We start from the raw sequence: 25,861 nt of genomic DNA, 5'->3' as shown, positions 1-25,861 counted from the left end.
GTTGCTGATGGTGACCTGAAGTCTCTGAGGCTGAAGAGGCCGCAGAAGCCCTCGAGGTGAATTCACAGACACTCTAACTCTGAAGGGACTCCCTTTTGCTTCTCTTTCTCCTATTGTGAGGACAAATGCTCATGGTGACTTGTTATTTGTCTTACGGCAGACAAAAGTTGATCTAAGGGGAACGAGAGGGGGACTTTTCTCACAAAGTGTGGGAGGAGCTGCCAGCTGAACTGGTGAATGCGGAGTCAATTTTACTTTTAGTAAAATTTGAACATGGATGGAAGAGGAACGGAGGGATATAGTTCAGGAGCAAATCTGTGGAGTAGGCTGAATAATAGGCACGAACTAAAAGGACCAAAGGGTCTGTTTTTTGGCTGTGATGTTCCATGTTTCTATGGTTCTTCCCTCAGTCATGGAAGAAGGGACAATTGTCATGTTAGGGTGGAAGAATTGCAAACAATATTAATCTAGTCAGTCACATTTTATGCCTCTTATCCCATGTCCCCATAACCATAGAATCAAAGAGTTGCAGAGCAAGATAATGGGCCCTTCGGCCCAACACATCCATGCTGGCCCATCTGCAATTCTGTCCCCTTCAATTTGCCTGCATTGAGACCATATTCTTCTATGCCTACTTAACTGTTTCTATAAATGCCTCCTAAATCTGGTGATTATACGTGATTCTATCACCTCCTCTGGCACCAAGTTCCCGATATCCACCACTCCTTGTGTAAACATCACTCATTTAATTCTCCGACCTCTCACCTGAAAATGATGCACTCTGGTTTATCACTCTATCCAAGGTATCTCAAACGCGACTGAACCGATGTCCAACAAAACGTTGCTCAACACTTTGAGGCTGAGTGAAAACATGGAACCGATGAGAATGAATTTAAATTAAAGAAAACAAGCGGGGGTGGGGGGGGGGGTGCTAAAATGAACGACCATCACTCTCTATTTTATCTTAATTCATCATATCCAAACAAGAGTATAACACGAAAGTCTGCTGACATCATGACTGAGGTAAAATCACAGTGATGGAGAAATTCAGCAGATCGAACAGTGTACTACATATAAGCAAAGATAAGGATTGTGGAGCTTGATCACGGTGGTCAATTTGGATATCTACGTTAGGTGGCACTGCTGGCGGGCTGACGACAGGTCAGACGCGAAGGTGAGGGGCTTGTGATCTGTGAAGATTGTGAACTCCCTCCCTTCCAAAAAATACCTGAAGTTTCGGATGGCCAGGTACAGAGCCAGCAATTCTCAGTTGAACGTGCTCTACTTGATCTCTGGGGGCAGGCGGTCGTCGCAGGTGCTGGCGAAGGAACGAAATGATTTTCACTGGCCTTCGATGAGCTGATCGAGTGTGCTGCCAACTGCCGCTTCGGAGGTATCTACAGTGAGAGCTGTATGGACCTCTACCTGGGGGTAGACCAGCAGCGTGGCGTCAGCTAGAGCATCCTTGGCCTGGTTGGAAGCTGCCGTCCAGGCAACTTCTTTGGCTTTGCTGGACATCAAGCCGAAAAGGGTGTGTATGATCCGGGCGGCTGATGGAATGAACCGGCAGTAAAGTTAACCATCCCAACATATTCCTGGAGGCCTTTGACTGTGTTGGGCCTGGCGAACTGACAAATGGCTTCCAATTTTTACCGGCAGAGGAATAGCTCTTCTAGGGGGGGAGGGAGGTTGGGGAGAATTTTTTTTAAAAATTGTATAATTTTGTATGACTTACAATAATTACTGTATTATTGAATTTTTGTTTTATAACCATATAACAATAACAGTATGGAAACAGGCATATCGGCCCTTCTAGTCCGCACTGATTTAAGTGAACTCCACGAGTTTCATCTACCCGCTCCCTGTCCATAACCCTCTAATTCCCTCAGATCCATGCACTCATCCAACCTTCTCTTAAATGACAAAATTGACCCTGCTGCAACCACCCCTTCCGGAAGATCATTCCACTTCTGAGTGAAGAAGCTCCCTCTTATGTAACTTCTAAAGTTTTCCCCCTATCCCTTAACTTATGACCCCTCGTTCCAATCTCTTCTACCCTCAAGGGGAAGAGCTTATTCACATCTACTCTATCTATTCACCTCATACTTTTATATACCTCTATCAAATCCACCCTCAACCTTCTACGATCCAATGAATAAAGACCCAGTCTAATCAATCTTTCTCCATATTCCAGATACTGCAATCCAGTCAATATTTTAGTAAATCTCTGCACCCTCTCTACCTTATTGATACCTTTCCTATAATTTGTATTGATGCAAATAATAAACATTTCAAAAATAAATTATATTGTTAATAGTTATTAATAGATATAGTTAAAATTTAACCCTTTTGAATTGCTTCTTTCGTTGTTGCCGGTTTGAGATGTTACACATCATATCCAAAGAAAATGACTCCCCACTTATCACAATGTAATATCCCTCTGCAGAATATTAATTGAGGCCCTAATCTATTTATTCTGCTGTGCTTGCTTGAGATTTTCCGTAATATGGCATGTGAATTTATTCGTGATGTTCTTTTTGTTCAGTTATAACCAGCATAAAAAATATTTCAATGCAATGTTAAGGATTGACTACGGTAAGTAATCAGAAGCTATTTCTTTAGGCAAGTGAGTCTAAAACCAATCAAATAGGATGGGATAGGACTGTCAGATCTTCTGGGATAAACTCAGATGTAAGATATTCAGCTCCTTGTGTGTGCTTTGCCATCCACATGACACTTTATATAAGAGCTACTAACCTACACTGACGCCAAGGGGTTGGTTATTAAGAACTGAGATGAAGAGGTACTTCATTCTACATGTATGAATGAGTGAACATGGTGGCACAGTTATATCTAATGCAATGGCAGGACAGCTTCTCTTGCGGACCTGGTAGAAGAGGGGGAAATGAAGACGTGACTTTCGGTTCTCCTCCACTGGGTTCTGCTGCCCAAGCCATTTGTGCAGATTTAAAATGTTGCAAGGGGAAGGTGGCATTTGTTTTTTAAATTGTTGACTTTGGAGATGATGGCACCCATGATCGCAAGCTCAGACTTAAAGGTTCTGGAGGAGAGGACACCAGAACAAGAAAATACCCCTCCCCCCTCATCACCCCCAAAAAGAAGGTGAAGCCTGGGAAACCATTTACAGGGTGCAGTGAACTGGGATTCACTGTAAGAGTGTTGACCTGATGGCTGGACCCGCCTCCTGGCTCCGTCTCCATCTGGTCACATATAACCCTGGTTTCCTGCCTAAACCCAGAACCCTTCGGAAGACCACTGTGAGACCCTATCATCAGTTATGCTAATAAAAGCGTTTGTTCTCCTTTCATTTGTGAGAGCTTTTATTCGTGCTACAATTTTATTAGCTTATTCCCTAGAAGATGGAAGCGCTGCTCAAGCCAGGTACGTTGCTGACAGAGACCCTCTGTCCCCCGACGCGGCTGAGGAGTTCAAGTACTGGCTGGACTGGTTCCAAGCCTACCTAAATGCAACCAGAGATGTCTTCCACACTGATGAACTCAGGAGGTCCGCACTCGTTTCGAGGGTAAGAACAAAAGGGTACGCAGTCATCAGGGACTGCACTACCATCAAGGCTTTGAAGGCTCGGTGCCTGAAGTCACAAAATGAGGTCCTAGCAAGGCCCCAACTCGCTCTACGTCACCAACAGCCAGGAAAGACCATCGATGACCACCTGCTGGATCTGTGGACGCTTGCCAAGAAGTGCAGGCACAAAGTGGCTATGGACTGCACTCATGAAGAAGAACAGATCCGGGACAACCAAGTCGCGGGGATCGACTCGAGGTACATGATGAAGCAACTGCTTGAGTCAGGAAAGAAGGTCCTGGCTAGCCACGTTGAACTGGCCAAATCGTTGGAACAGACCAAGCTCAAGAATGACGACCTCGAAGACAGTAAGCTCACTCACCCAGGTGACCACTTCCAAGGACTGGCTGCTCCAACGACCCCTGCCGTAATGGCTGCCACTTCCCGTGCTAGGGAGTGCTCCTGTGCTACAGAGTGCTTTTCCTGTGACAAGAACCAGCATCCCCGATCTTGTTGCCTGGCTAAAGACTCAGTGTGTTCCAGCCATGGCAAGAGAGGCCATTGGGTGAGGTTTTGCTGCAGAAGAGGAAGCCCGGGGAAGTCCATGGCCTGCACCACTCCTGGATCCGACTCCAGCCCCAAGCCGTCTGCCCCGAATTCCACTTGCTGCGCTACACACCGACGGAGGGTGGCGGTGAAGAAACAGCATGAAAAAGCTCAGTGGCCATCTTGCCATGACTCAAATTCAAACAGCGCCCTCATTGTTGGAGGAGGAAGAAGGGCAGCCATCTTGCCATGCAACAAGGTCAACTCCAACTTACGCATGCAAGGCAACCCAGGACGGTGGGGCCACTCGAGTGAGGAGCATGGAGTCTAGATCAGGATGGAACTGACCAGCTCAGCAACTCCATAATGTCTGTTAAAGTAAACGGACATTCCACTAAATGTCTCATTGACACAGGCTCTATTAAAAGCTTCATAGACTCACGGAGTGTACAAGAGTTCAACCTAAAGATGTATCTTTCCAATTATTTCATATTCCTTGCATCTCAGTCACATTCTATGCACATTCAACAACATTGAATCAGTCATTTGAAGGGGGAGAATTCTGTAAGATTCACCGGTATGTAGTTGATGAATTGTGCGCTCCAGTGCTGTTGGGTCTGGATTTCCAGTGTCACCTTAAAACCGTGACCTTGGAATATTCTAGTCCCCTCCCCCCGTAATGATTTGGAATGAAGGGCACCTAAAATCAGAACCCGCGTGCAGCCTCTCCACACTGAATATCGAACCCCCCACCCACCTCTCTTCCCGAATTTGTCCTCGGTCTGCAAACCTATTGCTACCGAGAGCAAGGAGGTACAATACAGCAGACCAAGGTTTGATAAAGTCTGAGACACAACGGCTGCTTAACAAGTATCATCAAGTAACTGGGGAAAAGAGGAAAATAAATTTAAAAAAGGTTAAAATATGTGTTGTAGTGTGCGCATACCGCAAAGTGTGGAAACAATCACACACACACATACACACGGAGTCAAAGTCGATAACTGATTTATTGCCCTGGCAGTTCTACTTAATATTCTCTCCCCCACCGCTAATGACAGGAGTGATGTCACGACAGTGCCAATCCCTAATTGGGCAGCATTCCCGCCATTACTCGTCGTTTCCCACCGTTCAGGTCGTCACCTGGGACGAAGGTCATTGTCCCCCGCAGGGTTTACGCGGTTTCTGTGTTCCAAGCCAAGTCCAGGAAAATCTGCTCGAAGAGCAGGCAAGGTCTGTGTCCCTCAGCAAGGGCAAGCATCTTACTCATGAGGGTAGATGGGGTTCTGACTCCTAATCCGTCTATATGCAACAATTGGGTGGTGCGCTGTGAGAGCTAAAAAAATGCGGGTTAATAGCTTCTTGAGGGCATCATATTTGCCTTACTTTGGAGGCTGTGTAAGAAGTTGATGACCCTTGGTGCCTTCTCCTGGTCGAGCTCACTCACCACGTAGTAGTAACCTGTGTCGTCAGCGGTGATCTGTTGAAGGTGGAACTGGACATCAGACTGTTTGAACCACATTTGTGGCTGCAATGCCAAAAATTGTAGAAGTTTCAATGAAACCACTTGTTCCATCATCTTCGGGTGCAACTGGTCGTCGAACCTGCTGGGGTCACCAATGTAGCATGTGCACTACCGCGAAGTGTGGAAAGAAAAACACACACATGAGGAGTTGAAGTCAAAGACTGGTTTATTGCCCTGCTTATATTCTCTCCCCACTGCTGACGACAGGAATGATGTCACGGTGGTGTCAATCCCCGATTTGGCAGCGTTCCCGCCATTGTTCGTTGTTCATTGTTTCCCACCATGCAGATGGCCACCTGAAACAAAGATTGTTGGCCCCCTTGGGATCTGCATGGTTGCCGCATTCGTTGGCAGCGACAGTGCTTAAAATTGAAAGAGTAAAAGAGTAAATATTGAAAGAGTAAAAAGTAACACATAAACCTTTGGATGAAGATGGAGCAAATATTCATCGAGTGGAGTGCTGTCGTCATGCTTTGCTCAAAGCAGCTGTTTGAATAAAGTTGTGTGAAACAGCAATGGCATCACCCAGGTTGAAGAGCTGGTTGATGCCGCTCGCCCATTGGGATGACTCCCTTAAAGTGTCTCCTTATCACTGCTTAGTAAGAGTCGGCCCGATCAGAGGCTTTATCTGCAATCTTGTGGTAGGGTGGGGAGGGTAGGAAGTGGTGGTTAATTATCTAAAAAGTTATTGTTTGTTTTTTCGGGCGGCTCCATGGAGGAGGAGAAACCTGCAGATGCAGTGACGGTTAAATGTTTTCAAAGAATTTGACTGAAAATTAAGTAAAGTACTTCAAGGTTTATATGTTCATACAAGTGAAGTTTGTTCAGTGTAAGTTACAGTCTAGTATTTCTGTCTTTTAAACAGTTTCTTCTTAACATTTGTGTATTATTTAGGCATTATAAATCTCAAGCAAGCGGAAAATACACACCCAACGTCTATAATCCCCATTGGTGCCAGATACCAGGGATTGTACTGTATCTTTATCGGTGCTCCGTAAAATGCACTGTCTGACCTGCTGACTGGTTTCACTTCAATCATTGAGTGTGCAAATGTTCAGGGACCTTAATCTCTCCTGAATTTTCCTTTCAGTCTTTATACAGTTATCCAAGGTCTTTGGATTATCCTTTATCTGCCAAGGATATCTTTTGTCCTCTTTATGCTATTCATATATCCCTTGATCTCCTCTCGGGGTTTGTTTGATCCCTTTGGTCTTTATCTGGCATATGCCTTCTTTTTCCTGACAAAGCCCTCAACATCACTTGTCAGACAGGTTTCCCTAATCTTAGTTCCAACAAGAGTGTTATTCAAACTAACAAACCTACACAACTAATCTTATATATATATTTTGTAACATTTTATTTAAGAATTTTTAAAAACCACATCCGTACATACATATTCAATAAAGGTATAGCAAAAAATGAAGTTTATACATATCTAAACCCTCAGCCCTCCCACTCTCCCACCCTCCCCAGTCCCACCTACCATCCCTAAGCTAAATATAGAAAGAAAAGACAAAATAAACGAGACAGAAAATGCCAAAAATAATTATTATTCTCAATACAAACAATAATGGAGTGAAGGGTTATCAGTGGGACAGGCCTTCAAGAGTCCCTTATACCTTCAAGCCAACCCTACTGCAAATATGGGCTCCGTATTTTCAAGAAAAAATTATATTTATTCCGTCAATTATAAGTTATTTGGATCAAGACAACAATGAAAATCTCCTCCAGTTAGAACTTTTTCATATGCCTCAGCAAGGTGCATAAAAGAATCATGAATAAATCTCTCATCATCGACGTTGGGTGCGTATATAAACAGTAAGTGTCCACATCACTGAAAAAAATTGATAATGCACCAGAACAAATCTCCCAGCAGGATCCGTAACCACTGACTGAATCTGAACAGGAGCTTTCTTATTAAACATAATAGCAACTCCTCTTGCTTTAGAATTTAACGAAGAAGCTATCACTTGACCTACCCAATTTCTTTTGAAATTTTGATGTTCTTTCCCAGAAGAAGCGAGCTTCTTCCAGAAAAAACAATGTCAACTTTCAATTTTTAAAATCTATGCCAAATCTTTTTTCCTCTTAATTTCACTATTAAGCCATTTATATTAAAACATACAAATTTTAATACATCATTGTCTGTCATTTCTTAAGTCCGAAAGTTAAAGAACTCTTGCCATGCATCCAGCTGGACCCCCACTCCATACAAACTTTCAATTAAATTCGACAACTCAGAGCAAAGATAAAAGTGAAAAAGAAGAAAGAAAAAAGAGTATATATAAGAAAACACTGAAACAAAACCCAAATAAGAACTGATAAAGATAATTACTACTTCCCTCTACTGTAAGGGAAGTGGCCTTCACCACAAAGTGGCACGTGGCTACAGAAGGAGAAGACAAAAAGTCTGCTTCACCCAGACAGAATATAGATTATTGGATTCAACAGTTCATTTATAAGTATAAAAATCTTCTAAGAGATCTTTATTCACTTGATCGTCATCAATCACAACCAACTCTTACTGTTCTGTCGTATGTTGTTCAGTTTTCTCCTTTTCAGGTCAATCTGCCAAACATTGCTGAATAGTTAGACTCTGACCTTTCATCTTGTTTAATATTTGGAATAGAATTTCAAATTTCAATTCTTCAGTGAAGAAACGTCATTGATTTTCCCCAGAAAACACTTGGCTGGGTATAGAAAAGAGAATTTATATCTCTTTCTTCCAAGAGTCAGATCTTACAGGGTTCAACTCCTATTTGACTCTATCTGCTTGCAAAACCACATGACCCTCCAAGACCAGCAAGTTCCTCACCAGACAATCTGTGGCTCTGACAAGCTATTTCACTTGTTGCATTTTTGTAAACACAATCCATTAGTGAAGTCTCTTGAGCACCCTACAAAGCTTTTGCAAAGGCTCTGGGGCCGACGTGTCCAGCATGAGCAGAGATCCAGTATTTTAATTAAAACCTGTTTTAAAGTGTTTGTATGTGACCTACACTAAAAAAAATACTTGCCCCAATGTATCTCCCAAAAACAGATCTATACAAAATAAACCCAACATAATCTGTCACAATGCTCACATCCGCATTAAAAAAAACTTTATTATTTACCACCACTAATGGACCCTGATGTTTTCAAGCATTTTGGATTGCCAATCTTAATATCATTTCTTTACCGTGATAATGGAAACATCTAATCAAAATCAAGCGTGGCGCTTGTCCCAGACTTGGTTAAAAGGAAAGATTGGAAATGTCATGCTTGTTGTCATCTACAAGGGGTGAACTTATGGAAGTTCATAAATTATTAGGGTTGTGGATAGGATAGATAGATTTTTTTTTTATTTAGACATACAGAACAAGTACAGGCCCTTCTGCCCCATGAGCCCATGCCTCCCAAATACACCGATTAACTTACAAACCTCTGTGCATTTTTGGAGGGTGGGAGAAAACTAGAGTACCTGGAGGAAACCCACGCAGACACGTGGAGAACATAAAAAACTCCTTACTGTCAGCAGCGGATTCGAACTCAAGTCGCTGGTGTTGTAATTCTTTGGCTTGGCTTCGCGGACGAAGATTTATGGAGGGGGTAAAAAGTCCACATCAGCTGCAGGCTCGTTTGTGGCTGACCAGTCCGATGCGGGACAGGCAGACACGATTGCAGCGGTTGCAAGGGAAAATTGGTTGGTTGGGGTTGGGTGTTGGGTTACACTAACCGCGACACTAACCGTGAAGCTTTAAAGTGCATTGCGGGGAAAAATGGAGTGATGCAGGGCCAATCGCAAGCAATTAGGGCTAGCTCATCTGGCTCAGCATGGACCAGTTGGACAGAAGGGGCTGTGTCTGTGCTGTAAGACTCTTGGACTCTATTGTCTTTTCATACATTTCCTATTGATTTAGCTCAATCACTGAAGTAACTTGGCAGAAGTGATCATAGGTCATACCCATTCACTATGATCTGCTTAGATCTGTTTTGAAGAAGTCAAAAATGTTATCTTGTGTTGCTTTAACAATAATTATAGTTAACCCCCTGGTATCCGGCACCTGCAGGGATTGGTGGATGCCGGATAAGTGAGTTTTCTGGTTGCTTGAGACCCACTCTTAATAAAGATCGGTACTGTAGTCCTTAATTATGTAAAGTTCACTTTAATAAGGTCATGCCAGTAACTTACAAAATGTAAATTTAAATTGAAATCCCAGTCGCTGGCACTGTAACAGTGTCGCGATAACCCCCCACCCACCCCTCTCCCACAAAGTTTACAGATAAAGCCTTTCTAAAAAACTTATTAATATACTAATAAAGATTAAAACTTTTACTAAGCAGGGATAAGGAGACCCTTAAAGGGAGTCACCCCAAAGGCGAGCGCCATCAGCCAGCTCTTCATCCCGAGTGACGCCATTTTATTCAAACACAAGTTCATTCAAACTTTATTTAAACCTCAAAGCACAACCAAGGAACTCCACTGGCTGAATATTTGCTCCTCTCTTCACCAAAGGTTGACGTATTACTTCAGAAAACATTTATTTTTACAATTTAAAACATACATATTTATTCCAATTTATTTGTCTGTTTATTTATTTATCTATCTATCTATTTATTTATTTTCCTCTCTCTTTTTTTTCCGGTTGCTTCAAGCTGCTGGTTGCTTGAATTCTGGATGCCAGGGGTTTCAGAGTATTTAACAAATTCCATCATTACAGGTCAGAAGCCGGACTAATTGGAAGAGTATGAACAGGGTATTCCTTCAAGTGGAAAGCAGCTTATTAATGCATCAGACTGCGCATAGGAGAGCCAAGGGCAAAATCTGGCGGTGTGAGTCTCCCTCATTGAAGAACAAAGCAGGAAGTGACCCGCTGTGTTTCGTGCTAAGCAACTAAAGCTTCCCCAGATGAATGAGCAGGAAACCTCGGAGAATTTGGAGGACTTCACAGGGAGTTTTAGTTGGAAGTAAGCCTCATTAAAACACGATGATTTGGCTTGTAAAAATCCATTATCTCTCACAAACGATGGCGCAAATTGAAATTAATTATTGTGTACAATTTTGTGAAGCAGTGGTTAACCATTTGAAAGTGATTTAACAAGGACATTTGTAATTATTTCTGAAGTGCTTTTTGAACTGCAATATTTTATTTTACAGGGAATCTCCGAGGTTCACGAAAGTAACAAATGTTTTCATTAAAATTGGAGAATCTAACCTAAAGGGTTGTAGTCTCAGATAAGGTGTCACGAACATATTGTAGATCAAAGAACAGTACAGCACGGGAACAGGCCCTTTGACCCGCATATCTATGCTAAATGTGATACCTGCTTGCACCTGAAAGTTAACACTCCATTCCCTTCTTATTAATGTGTCCATTAAGAAGCCCCTTAAATTGAATTGATTTAATTTGTGACATGGCAGAAGCCAATTCTGGGACCCATTCCGGCCAATTACACCCAGTCAATCTATCAAACCTGTACGTCTGTAGAACAAGTGCAACACCAGAGGAAAACTCATGGAGGTCACAGGGAGAACATGCAAACTGCATAGAGGTGATGGATTTGAACCGGGTCTCAGCTGCTGTAAATATATCTGCTCCCATCACTATTCCTAGACTTTAGGATTGAAATTAAGGAACTCTCAGAGGGCTGTGATGGTTGGCATCCCCTACACCAGACAGTTGTAGATGCTCTGTCTCTGACTGCAATCAAGAATCATAGGGGATAAACATGTAGGGAAAGGGTTGAAAGGAAGAGTTAAGGATGGGTATAAGCCGTGAATTTACTGAACGGCTGTAGAGCTATTGATCAACCACAGAGAGTTGTGATAAATACACTTTAATCATCTCAAGACATCAACACATATCACATGTTGCTGGCCAGGTTCCAAGGCGGGTACTGAGAGAGGAGTTTGGGTGTAACAGCCTTTGTAGGGATTTTGGGGAGTGGCGAGTCACAGGTTCAGGGGCCAGGCCAGCTCATACACTACCTACAGGGCAATCAATACAGTGGTTGCACCACAACTCCTTATAAAGGTGTCACCTCCTCCTTCTTAACCCACCATTTGTAATATGGAGCTTATAATGTCAGAATGATTTTCAAAGCAGAAATACTAATTACAATTGGAAATGCCATCAGGGGATTTTGGGTAGGGAGAGGTGTCATCAAAAGATTGATCAAAGAAGAAGGAGCTGATCAGTCATTCAATAGGACCTCCAAGGACCATGGCTGAAATCTCTCCCTGTTTTTTGTAACTTTGAATGTGAATCAGAATTTATTGTCATGAACATGTCACAAAATTCATTATAGATGGTTTATAGATGGTAAATATTGATATAAATTAGATTTAACCATATAATCATATAACAATCGCAGTATGGAAACAGGCCATATCAGCCCTTTTAAGCCACACTGATTTAAGTGAACTCCACTAGTACCACCTACCTGCTCCCTGCCCATAACCCTCACATCCATGTACTCATCCAACCTCCCCTTAAATGACAAAAATGACCCTGCTGCAACCACCCCTTCCGGAAGATCATTCCACTCAGCCACCACTCTCTGAGTGAAGAAGCATCCTCTTATATTACTCCTAAAGTTTTGCCCCCTAACCCTTAACTTATGACCCCTCATTCCAATCTCTTCTATCCTCAAGGGGAAGAGCTTATTCACATCTACTCTATCTATTTACCTCATAATTTTATATACCTCTATCAAATCCCCCCTCAACCTTTTACGATCCAATGAATAAAAACTCAGTCTATTCAATCTTTCTCCGTATTCTAGATTCTGCAATCCAGACAACATTTTAGTAAATCTTCTCTGCACCCTCTCTACCTTATTGATATCCATTCTATAATTTGGAGACTAGAACTGCACACAATATTCCAAACTTGGCCTCACCAATGTCTTAAACATAAATAAATTAGTACAAAAGAAGAAAAAGTGAGGTAGTGTCTGTGGGTCATTGTCCATCCAGAAATCTGATGGTGCCAAATAGAACCACAGAACATTACAGCACAGAAACAGGCCCCTTCAGCCCTTCTTGACTATGTTGAACTAATTTTCTGCCTAGTCGCACTGACCTGCTTTGATTTATGAAGGCCAATGTGCCATAAGTTCTCTTTACAACCCAATCTGTAACATCACTTTCAGGGAATGATGTATCTGTATTCCCAGATCCCTCTATTCTTTTGTACTCCTCAGTGTCCTAACTTTTACCAAGTATGTCACTTCTTGGTTTGTCCTTCCAAAATGCAACGCCTCACACTTGTCTGCATTAAATTTCATCTGCCAATTTTCAGCCCATTTTTCCAGTTAGTCCAGATCCCCTGTAAGCTTTGGAAACCTTTTTCACTTTCCACAACACCTCCGATCTTAGTGTCATCTGCAAACTTGCTGATTCAATTTACCTCATTATTATCCAGATCATTGATATAGATGACAAACAACAATGATCCCCAGCACTGATTCTGAGGCACATCACTGGTAGCAGGCCTCCAGTCTGAGAGCAATCATCCATCACTGCTCCCTGGCTTCTCCTGTCCAGCAATGGTCAAATCCAGTTTACTATGTTACCATGTATTATCGAGTGACTGAACCTTCCTTTAAGGCCTTGTCAAAGGCCATACTAAAATCAAAGTAGATAATATCCACTGTCTTTCCTTTATCAACTTTCCTGGTAACCTCCTTGAAAAACTCTTATCGGATTAGTTAAGCACGACCTACCACACACAAAGCCATGTTGACTGTCCCTAATCATTCCCTGGCTATACAAATAATTGTATATCCGATCTCTTAGAACACCTTCCAATAATTACCTACTATTGACATCAGGCTCACTGGCCTATAATTTCCAGGGTTACTTTTGGACAATGGAACAATGTGAGCTACCCTCCAATCCTTAGGCACCACACCCATGGGTAAGGACATTTTAAATATTTCTTTTTTTTTCAAAACTTTATTTATTAATTTTAACATATGAAGAAAGTAAGTAATTCACGTACAGAAAAAATACAAAATAAAGTAATACAAGTACAAAGTAACATAGTTAATACAATACCAATCTCGGCATCTCCCCCTAACAACTAAAAACTAAGACTAAAAAAAAAACTATTTTTAACCCCTAAACCCCCCTCCCCACCCCCACGATAAAGAGTGAAGAATTAATACTACTAGTATACTAAAATAAAATAAAAAATATATATCTTAAAAAAAAGATTGATATATATTTAAAAAAACAAAAAAAATATTAATTAAGTATTAATTATTAATCCAAAAAAAATTTATTATATAAGAATATATAAAAAAACAAAAACAAAAAGAACATAAATGAAAAAAACAACTAATAATAAAGAAAAACTTAAAAAAAAGAAAAAAAGAAAGAAAAAAAAGAAAATATATTTATAGAAAAAATATATAATAAAAAAAGTTTTTTTAAAAGAAAAAAATGATAAATTCAAACTTATTTAAATTGTATATAATCAATAAATGGGGTCCATTTTAACTCATAAAAACACATCTTATCTTGTATAGAAAAAGATATTCTTTCCATAACCAAATAAAACTTCACCTCTGAATACCACCTATCTTTTTTTTCTTTCTTTGGCTTGGCTTCGCGGACGAAGATTTATGGAGGGGGTAAAAAGTCCACGTCAGCTGCAGGCACGTTTGTGGCTGACCAGTCCGATGCGGGACAGGCAGACACGATTGCAGCGGTTGCAAGGGAAAATTGGTTGGTTGGGGTTGGGTGTTGGGTTTTTCCTCCTTTGCCTTTTGTCAGTGAGGTGGGCTCTGCGGTCTTCTTCAAAGGAGGCTGCTGCCCGCCAAACTGTGAGGCGCCAAGATGCACGGTTTGAGGCGTTATCAGCCCACTGGCGGTGGTCAATGTGGCAGGCACCAAGAGATTTCTTTAGGCAGTCCTTGTACCTTTTCTTTGGTGCACCTCTGTCACGGTGGCCAGTGGAGAGCTCGCCATATAATACGATCTTGGGAAGGCGATGGTCCTCCATTCTGGAGACGTGACCCATCCAGCGCAGCTGGATCTTCAGCAGCGTGGACTCGATGCTGTCGACCTCTGCCATCTCGAGTACCTCGACGTTAGGGGTGTGAGCGCTCCAATGGATGTTGAGGATGGAGCGGAGACAACGCTGGTGGAAGCGTTCTAGGAGCCGTAGGTGGTGCCGGTAGAGGACCCATGATTCGGAGCCGAACAGGAGTGTGGGTATGACAACGGCTCTGTATACGCTTATCTTTGTGAGGTTTTTCAGTTGGTTGTTTTTCCAGACTCTTTTGTGTAGTCTTCCAAAGGCGCTATTTGCCTTGGCGAGTCTGTTGTCTATCTCATTGTCGATCCTTGCATCTGATGAAATGGTGCAGCCGAGATAGGTAAACTGGTTGACCGTTTTGAGTTTTGTGTGCCCGATGGAGATGTGGGGGGGCTGGTAGTCATGGTGGGGAATCACGTTGCTCTCCATTGCAGGCAAAATCTTCGCTAGGATTCTACTAAATAGAATAATACCTAGTGTCGCTGAGAATATTCTCCCAGAATCACAGTGCGGCTTTCGCGCTAACAGAGGAACCACTGACATGGTCTTTGCCCTCAGACAGCTCCAAGAAAAGTGTAGAGAACAAAACAAAGGACTCTACATCACCTTTGTTGACCTCACCAAAGCCTTCGACACCGTGAGCAGGAAAGGGCTTTGGCAAATACTAGAGCGCATCGGATGTCCCCCAAAGTTCCTCAACATGATTATCCAACTGCACGAAAACCAACAAGGTCGGGTCAGATACAGCAATGAGCTCTCTGAACCCTTCTCCATTAACAATGGCGTGAAGCAAGGCTGTGTTCTCGCACCAACCCTCTTTTCAATCTTCTTCAGCATGATGCTGAACCAAGCCATGAAAGACCCCAACAATGAAGACGCTGTTTACATCCGGTACCGCACGGATGGCAGTCTCTTCAATCTGAGGCGCCTGCAAGCTCACACCAAGACACAAGAGAAACTTGTCCGTGAACTACTCTTTGCAGATGATGCCGCTTTAGTTGCCCATTCAGAGCCAGCTCTTCAGCGCTTGACGTCCTGCTTTGCGGAAACTGCCAAAATGTTTGGCCTGGAAGTCAGCCTGAAGAAAACTGAGGTCCTCCATCAGCCAGCTCCCCACCATGACCATGACTACCAGCTCCCACCACCTATCTAAAGACAATACATTTCTATTCTTCCAAGTAATCGCTATACATTTCTTGGCCACTACCAGCGCTAAGTAAATAAAAGAGATCTGGTAATTATCTAATTCTAAATCAATCAATGGTTGCATATTCCTTAATAAAAATATATCAGGGTCTAATACAATATGAAGATTATATAGATTATTAAATACAGATTGAATGCCTTTCCAAAATTGTTGTAACCGATCACAAAACCAAACAGCATGTATAAAAGTACCAGAAACCTGATCACAACGAAAACAAAGATCTGACTTACTAAAACCAAATTTTTTAAATTTTTCGGGTGTTAAATATAATTGATGTATAAAACTATAATTAATCATAGCCAATCTAGCATTAATCAATTTTCGAACACTATTACGGCAGATTTCAGACTAATCTTCTTCAGTTATTGTTAAACTTAAATCTTTTTCCCATTTCATTTTATTTTTATCCCAATCTATTTTACTGATTTTGAGAAATATGTGCTCTCATTTCCAAAAAAGGGTTATATATCAGATTTGTATCGTATTTTGTTGGAAAGTGAAAGTAACATTTTAAATATTTCTGACAGAGTCTTGCTTTAAGACAGCAAGTTTGAGTTAACCTGGCGACCATTTATTCAATATTTTCATTTGTGGTGAGTTGATCTGGCTCTGTTTTCTTTCTATGATTATGTATGATAATTGGGCTGAAAGATGAGATCGGAGTGATCGGTGTGGTTTAGCTATATCTGTAGGTTTTTTTTTAAGTTTTTTTTTAAGTTTTTTTTAATTCAGATTTGTTTTTTCTTCTTTTTTGGGGTTTTTTTTTCTCTTTTTTCATATATTGTTATTAATTATATCTTTTTTTTTAGAGATAGTTCACACCCTAAACTGATCAAAATTTTTTTTTATGATATATTTTTATTCTGTAATATTATTGTTTAATATCTCTGTATTAATTCATTACTTACTATGTATTTTTTTATATCTCTTTGAACTGTATGTGTTTATAAATTATAATAATAATAAAAAGATTGAAAAAGAAAGAAAGACAGCAAGTACCTCCTATTCTTTAATCTGTTTAGGCTTCATTACCTCACTGCTTATTTTTCTTTACTTCTCTCGACTCGACACCAGTTTCCTAATAGAATACTGATGAAAACAATGCATTTAAGATCTCCCCCATCTTTTTTGGCTCCATAAATAGCTGACAACTGTGATCTTCAAGTGGATCAATTTTATCCTTTACTATCCTTTTGCTCCAAAAATACCTTTAGATTTTCCATCACATGGTCTGCCAAAGCAACCTCCTGTCTTCTTTTAGCCTTCTCGATATCTTTCTTGAGGTTTTTCTTGGATTTTTTATACTCCTGAAGTACCTCATTTGCCTGTACCTGCAAAACAGATTCTGAACCAGATTCCCAATATTCCTCGAAAATCCTGCGAATGTTGCCTTTAATCCTCACAGGAACATGCAAACTCTGTACTCTCAAAGTTTCACCTTTGAAGGTCTACCACTTATCTCGCATATCCTTGCCCGAAAACAATTTATCCCAAATCACACATTCTAGATCCTTTCTTGTTTCCTTAAAATTGGCCTTTCTCCAATTTAGGCCCAGGCCTATCATTCTCCACAATTAATTTGAAGCTAATGGCATCATGATCACTGGGCCCAAAATGTACTCCTACACATTCTCTGTCACCTGTCCTCTCTTGTCCCCTAATAGGAGATCCACCATTGAACTCTCTTATTGATACCTCTGTATATTGATTTAGAAATTTTTCCTGAAGACATTGCACAAGCTCCAAGCCATCTAATCCCTTTCACAGTATGGGTGTCCCAGACAATATATGGAAATTTATAATCTGCTTGTGGTGTACCATTGTTATGTATAATTGTCCGGTCACACACACCTATTGGTGGGTTGTACCTGCGGCCCCTCCCCACAGGCCCCTGTATAAAGGTGACTATTCCATAGCTCCCTGCAGCTCAGTGCAGGACAACCAAACAGTGTGGATGTGCTTGTGTTCGTAAGTGAAAGAAAGCCTATTGGTTTCTCTACAAAAATTTTTCAAGTAATCGATGGTGCATAAATTTTATTCACTTAAAGTTTTTTTTACAATGGAGCAAATACTCAAGCCAGAAATGTTGGAGATCCACTCTCTGTCGCCTGAGGCATCTACCAACAGCTCTGGCTGTGCTGTTTTGAAGCATTCCTGCAGGCCACCTCCACCACTGGGTGATTAGAGACTGTCAAACTGCAAGTGCTGCCCTCTCATGTTGGCACCCTGGTGTACTCCATGATCAGGGATGCTGCCACCAACATACCAGGAAGCCATGGACATTCTTAAAAGGCAGTACCTGTGTAAAATTATTGATGTCTATGCCAGATGCTTCCTAGTGATAGATTATAGTAATGTTTTTGGGAGATAAATTGGGGAAGGTTTTTAGTGTAGGTCACATACAAACACTTTAAAACAAATCTCATTTAAAATACTTGAGCTCTGTTCAAGCCAGACAGGCCGACTCCAAGAACATTTGCAAAAACTTTGAAGAGTGCCCAAGGGACTTCACTAATGGATTGTTGTTTACAAAAAGGCAAGAGATGAAAGAACTTGTCAGAGCCGTAGATTGTCTGGAGAAGAACTTGCTGTTCTAAGAGGGTCATATGGTTTTTCAAGCAGAGAAAGTTAAACAGGCTTTCTGTTGATGTGTGTGTGTGTGTGTGTGTGTGTGTGTGTGTGTGTGTGTGTGTGTGTGTGTGTGTGTGTGTGTGTGAGAGAGAGAGAGAGAGAGAGAGAGTGAGAGAGAGAGAGAGAGAGAGAGAGAGAGAGAGAGAGTGAGAGAGAGAGAGATGATTTCTACAGTTTTACAGTCAGCAGCTGGGACTGAAACATACCAGGAAGCCATGGACATTCTTAAAAGGCAGTACCTGTGTAAAATTATTGATGTCTATGCCAGATGCTTCCTAGTGATAGATTATAGTAATGTTTTTGGGAGATAAATTGGGGAAGGTTTTTAGTGTAGGTCACATACAAACACTTCAAAACAAATCTCATTTAAAATACTTGAGCTCTGTTCAAGCCAGACAGGCCGACTCCAAGAACATTTGCAAAAACTTTGAAGAGTGCCCAAGGGACTTCACTAATGGATTGTTGTTTTGAAAAGTAACAGATGAAAGAACTTGGAGGAGTAGCTGCTGTTTGATGTTCTAAGAGGGTCATGTGGTTTTTGCAAGCAGAGTGGGAGACAAACAGGCTTTTCTCTGAGAAAGAGAGAGAGAGTAAGAGAGAGATCAGTTCTGCAGTGCTACAGTCAGCTGGGACTGGAACAGGACAAGCTGGCTAGCTTGTGGAAAACCCCCATTTTGAAGACAGGTTGTGAGTGCTTAGTTCAACCTGGTCAAAGCCCTTATGGTTCATGCAAGAGGAGAGACTGGCTGCCTAATGTTTCACTTGAAATAAGGGAAACTAAAAGGAACTCTGTGGTGACTTGAAAGAAAGAGGTTATCATCTGGAGAACCCTGAGGAGGCAAGTTTCATAATCAAGACACTGAAGAGGCTGATGGAAGTAAATCGGTTGTGGATGTTATGGAACAACAAATCTCTCTCTGAAAACTGACAAGAACTTTCCTGAACAGTAACCATTTACCTTTCAAGCACCAAAGCCTGGTGAACTTTATAAATGTTAAATTCTGTGCGCAGTATAAGAATTGGCTGCAACCAGTGAACTTGGAGGAGTGAGAAGTGAGATTGGACTGTGTATCAAAGAACTTTCTTACATACACGTGTGCTTAGAATTAGAAGGGGGTTAAGTTAGGTTAGTTAAGTCAATAGAGATAAGTTAAAGTGTGATTTTTTAAAACTTTATTAATTCATTCAAAAAACAAATAATATATGACATATGCAGCAATTAAACATAAACATGAACTTTTTTTATATATATAGAAAAAAAAGAAAAGAAAAGAATCCCCCCCCTCAGCCAACTCTTCTAAGGAGAGCCATAAAGAAAGAAAAAAAATATTAAGAAAAAGTTAAATATACATATTAAAATCTAATCAATATAAATTGAAATGTAAATATTCTGAGTATAACAGCCACTTATTAATAAAAATATAATTATCACACAAAACATATGTAATTTCTTCCATTATTAAACAATATTTCATCTCATTATGCCATCTATTAATATCAGTCATATTTGTATCTTTCCACATACTAGATGTCATGATAATGAATATGTATGAGATGTACCAGAAGTCACGTAGTATGAGAGGGAGATAAGAGCACAAGCAGGAGAACAAAGGAAACTGGAAAATAAAGCCACTGAGAAGTTTACCTGATAAAACTTGCGTTTAATGTTTTATTAACTTCACATTTCGGGCCACAAATGTGACATTGGCGACGAGGATGGGATCCGAACCCACACGTGCAAAGCTCAATGGATTAGCCAATTAGCAATACATTTTTTCACTATGGATAAAGCTAAATATACAAAAGCAAGCTGGAACTTATCTAATCCCAAACCTTTCAGAGGTTGCAAACTACCCAATAAAAATACTGTTGGATCTAAAACTATTTTAATCTTATACAGGTATTCTAAAAAAGATTGAATTTTCTTCCAAAAAGATTGTATACATAACCAAACAGCATGAAAGAGTTCCATCCGTATCACCACATCTAAACCACAAATCTGATTCATGAAAACCATATTTTTTTTTAATTTTTAAGGTGTCAAATATAATTGATGTAAAAAATTGTAATTAATCACTGCATAATGTGCATTTATCAATCCAGTTACACTATCATAACAAATATCTAACCAATCATCTTCAGAAAAAATAAAACCAATATCCACTTCCCATTTAATTTTAAACCTATCCCAACCCTTTTTATCCATACCATCCTGTACTATTTGATACATAAATGAAATATAACCCTTCTCTGGTACCTTCATGAGAAAAGTCTCAAATTTAATCATTTTAGATAAAATCATCTCTCTACCAAACATACATTTTACCAAAGATCGAATTTGATAATAAAGAAATAAAGAGTTCTTATTAATACCAAAACTGTCCCTCATCTGATTTAAAGATGAAAACTTACCCTCTTTAAAACAATCTCCCAAATTTTTCACACCTTTAAATCTCCAATGCAATAAACTTTCATTATCTATTGAAAAAGAAATAAGTTGATTATTATACAACGGAGTCAAAGCCGATAATTTACCCCTAGAGCCTGTCATCTTATTTTCCTTTATCCATAATTTCATTAAATGTTTTAGTATATGTACATTATATTGTTGTAACAAATTTATATTCCATCTAAACAAAAATTGATGTATTTCAAATTCAGAAATACTTGCCATCTCAATTTTCGCCCAACTAGGAGGCCGTACCAAATCCATCAATGAATTAATAAATTTAGGTTGGGCTGCTTCATAATAATTTTGAAAATGAGGTAAACATAGTTCCAAGTTAATTTATTCAAAGCTACTCTCAAAAATTTACCCCTCCATAAAAACTCCCTAACCATTTTATTCAAATCTCAAAAAAAAAATTGTATCAAGTAAATACGGAATAGATTGAAACAAATATTGTATACACGGAAAAATATTCATCTTAATTGTATTTATCTTACCCATTAAAGTAATAGGTAAATATTTCAATTTAATCAAATCAGTTTTAATTTTTTTCATTAATGGAGCATAATTTAATTTATATAAAGATTGATAATCAACATTCAAAATTATACCCAGATATTTAATTCGATCAGTCCATTTCAAATTAATAATATTCTTATAAACTGAATAATCTCCTTCACTTACCAGTAATATTTCACTTTTTTCCCAATTAACTTTATATCCAGAAAGACATCCATATTGTATTAAACACTCCTTCAAGTGCAAAAGTGACTGAGCTGGGTTTATTAAATGCACCAAAACATCATCAGCAAATAAATTAATTTTATACTCCCCGTCTAAAACTTTCATACCTTGTATCTGTGTATTTTGTCTTATCAGCTGTGCTAAAGGTTCAATCACTAATGCAAACAAAGCTGGCGATAAAGGACAACCTTGACGAGTTGATCGACTTAACTTAAAGAATTCTGAAATCAAACCATTTGTCAATTCTCTAGCTACTGGTTTACTATATAGAGCCCTAATTCAACCAATAAAAAAAGGTCCAAACTTAAATTTCTCCAAAACTTTAAGCAAAAAATTCCATTCAGCTCTATCAAATGCTTTTTCTGCATCTAAGGATATCACCATCGGGTGATCTGAAGATTGTCGAAATCTATTAATCAAATTAATAACACACAAAATGTTATCTGAAGCATATTTGTTCTTTATTAAACCTGTTTGATCAATATGAATCAACTTAGGTAAAAATTTAACCAATCTATTCGCTAATATTTTAGCTATTATTTTATAATCTACATTTAACAACGAAATTGGTCTATATGAAGATACTTTCAAACAATCTCTACCTTTCTTAGGAATTACTGTAATTAAAGCACTAGAACAAGACTCAGGTAATTCATAATGTTCTCCAACTTGATGTAATACATCCCCAAACACTGTAAATAAATCATCATAAAAAATTTTTATAAAATTCAACCAAAAATCCAGGCGATTTACCATTTGGCATTTCCAGCATAGCCATTTTAATTTCTGAAACAGTAAATGGTTCTTCTAACTCCTGTATATCTGCATCCTCTAATATTGGTAAATTCAACTGTGATAAAAAAAGATCAATGATCCATTTTCTTGTTTTCCTTCAAATGTATATAACTTTTTATAAAATTCATCATTAATCTCATGAGGTTTATAAATGATAAGAGAATTCTGTCTAACAGCATTAATAGTCCTCGAAATCTGTTCTTTCTTTAATTGCCACGCCAATACCTTGTGTGCTTTCTCTCCCCATTCGTAATACCATTGTTTAGTCCTATTAATCACACATTCAAATTGATAAGATTGCAAAGTATTATATTCCAGTTTCAACCTAGATAATTCTATTTTCTGATCTTCTGTAGCATCTTTCTGAAATTCATTTTCTAACTCATCAATCTGTTTCTCTAATTCAAGACTCTGATTTAATCGATTCTTTTTTTATATTAGAAGTATAACTAATTATTTGTCTTCTAAAATAAACTTTCATAGCATCCCATAATACAAACTTACTTTGAACAGATTTAGAATTTTCTTTCAAAAAAATTTAATTTGTTTTTTCAAAAAATCAATAAATTCCATATTTTTAACAACATTGTATTAAATCTGCAATGATGAGCTATTTGAATTTTCTCAGAAGTTTCATATGTAAAATATAACAAGGAGTGATCTGAAATCACCCGACTTTTATATTCTGCTTGTTGCATTTTCCCTTGTAAATGTGCCGATACTAAAAAGAAGTCAATCCTTGAAAACGATTCATGTCTAGATGAATAAAAGGAAAACATTTTCTCTGTCGGATTAAGACATCTCCAAATATCTACTAAATTAAGATCTTTCATCAACGCTTTGACCTGAATTGCCATCTTGGATTTCTTAACTTTCTTTGGAAATTTATCTAATAAAGGTTCCAAAACACAATTAAAATCACCACCAACTAAAATATTATCATTAGCCTGACCCAAACATAAAAATGCATCTGAAATAAATATTTCATCATCTGCATTTGGGGCATAAATATTAAGTAAAGTCCAAAATTCACTAAAAATCTTACAATTCAATTTAAGAATATATCCTGCCTTTTCTGTAATTGATTTTTTAATTCAAAAGATAAATTTTTATGTATCAAAATTGCTACACCTGTCTTGTAAAAAGGCAATATCAATTTTCATTTTCTTAATATATGCCAAGACTCGCTTACGCTTAGTTATACTATTTAATCCTCGAACATTTAAAGTAGCAAACCTCAACTTTGACATACCTAATATTATTACTGAATACCAATAATATCTTTATATAAAAACTCAAATCAACGTATATAGGCCCTCCAATAGAAAAAAAATTAAAAATTAAAAACTAACTAAAATGAAAATTAAAAAAAAAGAAAAAAAACAAGAAAATCCCCCCCCCCCAAAAAAAACTACCAAAAGGTAGTAATCCCCTAAACAAAAATTGGGTGTGGGTCACCCACCAGTGGCTGATAGTTGACCAGCTGAGGGTGTTCTTCTTAAAGCTCTATGGGCTCTTTCCAGTACCAATCCCCCAGAGAAAAATTCTTGCCCTAATATTTGCGGAATCCAGTCTTTAAAGAAATGAAGAGGATCTTGTCCTTCTATACCTTCTGGGAAACCAACAATTTTCACATTATTCCTTCTGCTTTGATTCTCCAAGTAGTCTATTTTTCTTTCTAGCTCCTTCTCGCGCTCTCTTAGTTCTATGACTGATTTTTCAACCTTCAACACTTATTCTGTGTTAGAAGTCACTTATTGTTTATAGTCCAAAAAAGCAGTCTGAATTTTTAAAAAATTCTTCATAAGATGCATCCACATGTGCTTTAACCGTATTTAATTCTGAACTTATACCAGCATTCATTTGAACCATCTCATTCATTAGCGACATCAACATAGGTTGAATAACTGCATTTAATTGCATATATTGTGAATCTGTAAATCTCAGCTCTGCTCTCTCTGACATAGTGGCAGAACAAGGTAACTGCAGCTCCTACTGCAACTCAACAGAAGGCATTTTAAAAGTTTTAATGTGGATCTGGACTCCCAGCAACGGCACCCCGACTTCCTCAGGGGGTCGCCGCTGGTCTCCCCCCGCATTTGGTTGTTTTTTTCATCAAATCATGAAGATAAGCAATTTCTTCAGATTGAAGTGCTACCTGATGCATTTCCAACAATGGAATCATCTTCCTGCGTGCTCCCTCCGTTAAAATCGAAAGGCTTTCCAAATTAGGGTCCACTTCTTGGGAACACGCTCCTTCTTCCAGAGAACGAGTGTAGAGCTCGTCGAAAGAATCAAAGACTTGTTGATCCAAACCAAGGCTTTTATTAGCAAAAGACAGGAGCTCTTCACAGGTGGCCGACCAGTCCGGAATGATCCGACCTGGCTAGGGACACAACCCTTTAAGGCCTGGACAGTAGGCATGGCTTAGCTCTCAGCCAATCGCTGTAAGTACAGTCTAGATACTGTAACTATATACACTATATCTTTGGCTTGGCTTCGCGGACGAAGATTTATGGAGGGGGTAAAAAGTCCACGTCAGCTGCAGGCTCGTTTGTGGCTGACAAGTCCGATGTGGGACAGGCAGACACGATTGCAGCGGTTGCAAGGGAAAATTGGTTGGTTGGGGTTGGGTGTTGGGTTTTTCCTCCTTTGCCTTTTGTCAGTGAGGTGGGCTCTGCGGTCTTCTTCAAAGGAGGTTGCTGCCCGCCAAACTGTGAGGCGCCAAGATGCACGGTTTGAGGCGTTATCAGCCCACTGGCGGTGGTCAATGTGGCAGGCACCAAGAGATTTCTTTAGGCAGTCCTTGTACCTTTTCTTTGGTGCACCTCTGTCACGGTGGCCAGTGGAGAGCTTGCCATATAACACGATCTTGGGAAGGCGATGGTCCTCCATTCTGGAGACGTGACCCATCCAGCGCAGCTGGATCTTCAGCAGCGTGGACTCGATGCTGTCGACCTCTACCATCTCGAGTACTTCGACTTTAGGGGTGTAAGCGCTCCAATGGATGTTGAGGATGGAGCGGAGACAACGCTGGTGGAAGCGTTCTAGGAGCCGTAGGTGGTGCCGGTAGAGGACACATGATTCGGAGCCGAACAGGAGTGTGGGTATGACAACGGCTCTGTATACGTTTATCTTTGTGAGGTTTTTCAGTTGGTTGTTTTTCCAGACTCTTTTGTGTAGTCTTCCAAAGGCGCTATTTGCCTTGGCGAGTCTGTTGTCTATCTCATTGTCGATCCTTGCATCTGATGAAATGGTGATAAATCTGTACTATCACAACGGGTAATTCCAGCGCCATCCTTCACTTGGTGAGTAGTAGACATTTTTTTTTCAGCCCCCACAGGCGATCTTTGAGGTTTAGACAATGAAGAGATGGAGCCTGAGGCTGTATCAAGTCG

At 39.6% G+C, this 25,861-nt stretch overlaps 1 long non-coding RNA gene across 2 annotated transcripts in view; it reads right to left on the bottom strand.

The window, feature by feature from the left end:
- Positions 1-25,861, bottom strand: part of LOC138739629 (uncharacterized) — a 233,086-nt gene that overhangs the window by 188,447 nt on the left and 18,778 nt on the right. The window contains exons 3-4 of one of the 2 annotated variants that reach the window (XR_011342352.1): positions 20,888-20,953; positions 5,805-5,973 (exon numbers count right to left, since the gene is read on the bottom strand). This is a non-coding gene — a long non-coding RNA (uncharacterized lncRNA). Of the gene's footprint in view, positions 1-5,804; positions 5,974-20,887; positions 20,954-25,861 lie in introns of those variants that run through there. The other variant, XR_011342351.1, reaches the window with a different exon arrangement.

The sequence above is a fragment of the Narcine bancroftii genome, chromosome 7 (assembly GCF_036971445.1).
Source record: "Narcine bancroftii isolate sNarBan1 chromosome 7, sNarBan1.hap1, whole genome shotgun sequence".
NCBI lineage: Eukaryota > Metazoa > Chordata > Chondrichthyes > Torpediniformes > Narcinidae > Narcine > Narcine bancroftii.
The sequence above is the reverse complement of the archived record's forward strand: the minus strand, read 5'-3'. Positions and strand labels throughout refer to the sequence as shown.